Below are 2,149 nucleotides of genomic sequence, written 5' to 3' on the forward strand. Positions count from 1 at the left end.
AGAGAGAGAGAGAGAGAGAGGTGAGAGTGTGTGTGTATGTGAGTGTGTGTGTGTGTGGTGAGTGTGTGTGAGAGTGTGTGTGTGTGTGTGGTGTGTGTGAGAGAGTGTGTGTGTGGGGTGTGTGTGAGAGAGAGTGTGTGGTGTGTGTGAGAGAGAGTGTGTGTGTGGGGTGTGTGAGAGAGAGTGTGGGGTGTGTGTGAGAGAGAGTATGTGTCTGTCAGAGAGAGAGAGAGAGAGAGAGAGAGAGAGAGAGAGAGAGAGAGAGAGAGAGAGAGAGAGAGAGAGAGAGAGAGAGGGTGCACCGGTACCGGCGCTGTTGTTATTAGCATCTGGTGCTTGCTGCTCTAACGGATATAAGAAGAAGATGTTTCTACAACAAGGGTGGAGGCCTCTGCCTTTCCCCCCGGCCATCTGCACTTGCCACCCTTGAACAAAGAAGGGACCCCTCTGGAGAGCGGAAGGTGTGGCGGGACCACCAACAGATAAAGGACCATGCGGTGGAAGGTCAGGACCACCTCAATTCTGCAGGACAAAGTGGGGACCAACATAGATTAGAAGGGGAAACCGTAGTCGGCCTGAGCTCAGCAGGGGGACATGGAACTGCCACAGTAGGGTAATAGAAAGGGGTTTGCTTTCACTTGATAGGATGAGCAGATGTCAGTCAGACCACCAACTGGATGGAATGGACAGAAGTAAACCTCTCTGCCGATTGTACGGGAGTGTCAGAAGATCTTAATTTGAGATCTAAGAGTCCGAAGAGAGACCAAGCTGCGGCCGGAATCGTCCCGCGCGCCTCGTCCACAGGGAGGCGCAAGGCGTCCACTTCGAACGCACGGTGGTGTATAGGAAGTGTACAGTACAAAATTATGCAAAAAGGAAGGGTAACGGCAGAGACCCCCGCCCCAAAGACAAATGCCGTGGGGATCCACAAAACGGGAAGGGGTCTGCTCGTTTGTTGACACCGACTGCACCGAAAGACCCAGCTGAAGCCGCTCCCCCCCGCTCCCCCTGGAGACGGACCATCTGGCCAACTTTGGGACTGTTTGAGCAACTTGGGAAATAGGAGGGGCTATGGTGCGTTGGTGCGTTGGTTGCAAGAAACAGCGTCTGAGGGCTTCTTAACATTTAACAAACTATGAGTGTTTGTATCCACTTAACGGGAAGAAACTCAGCTATCAGACAATATTAACAATTTTTAGCTAAAAAAACACAAGGGTAATAACAAAGGCTCTGAATTAGCCCTGAGTGAAAAAATGCTAACGCACTTAGCATAGAACTCACGGTAAAATACCCTTATTACTTATCGGATCTGCACAAACAAGATATCGATTAGCAGGATGAGATTCCACAGATTCCAGAAATATAAGTATCATCACTGAGCGATCAAAACTCGTGGGGAAGCAAACCCAGACATCACACCACGTAGCTTTACGGAGCAAACATGGAACAATGTCTTACCTTTGCTGTTGTTCTGATCAAAAGTTGTGTTCAATGGCATTAAAATGATAAAAACGCAGCTGAAGGTTAATCCATAGGTTAATCCAATGTGTCTGTGTCACTTTGAAATGATTACTGATAATCCATCATTCAATTATTATGTCAATAACAGAGTTTCATATATAGCTGCTATGATAGCTACTAGAGTGTATGACAGCTTCCGGTTTTGGGCATTCTGGCTACGCATCACTCATTCCCCAATGGGTCATGTTTAGATGGATTTTAGGAACTTCCCCTCGATTCTATTGGCTCTAACGGTTAGAAAGAGCTGTCAATCATCAAAATCGACCGGGGGGGGCAAGAGATATGGAAAATTCACCCAAATGACCCCAGAGGTGGGTTTTATTTTCTAAATCTCTCTAAAAAGGTCAAATGTCACTTGTTTTGCATCAATCTTGATACAGGGTACTTATTATATGTTATAGTTTTGATTCCTAAAGCTTTTAGTCTACTATCCCATCTATCCTATCCCTGTCTGAACTCCTTGGCCTCACTGACTCCACCCTCTACTTCTTCCACTCATACCTCTCGGACCGGACACAGTTTGTCACACACGCTGGCTGCAGCTCCCCCTGTGCCTCTGTCAACCATGGAGTCCCCCAAGGCTCGGTGCTCGGTCCCCTTCTATTCACAATATACATCCTTCCGATTG

The sequence above is a fragment of the Trematomus bernacchii genome, unplaced genomic scaffold (assembly GCF_902827165.1).
Source record: "Trematomus bernacchii unplaced genomic scaffold, fTreBer1.1, whole genome shotgun sequence".
Taxonomy (NCBI): domain Eukaryota; kingdom Metazoa; phylum Chordata; class Actinopteri; order Perciformes; family Nototheniidae; genus Trematomus; species Trematomus bernacchii.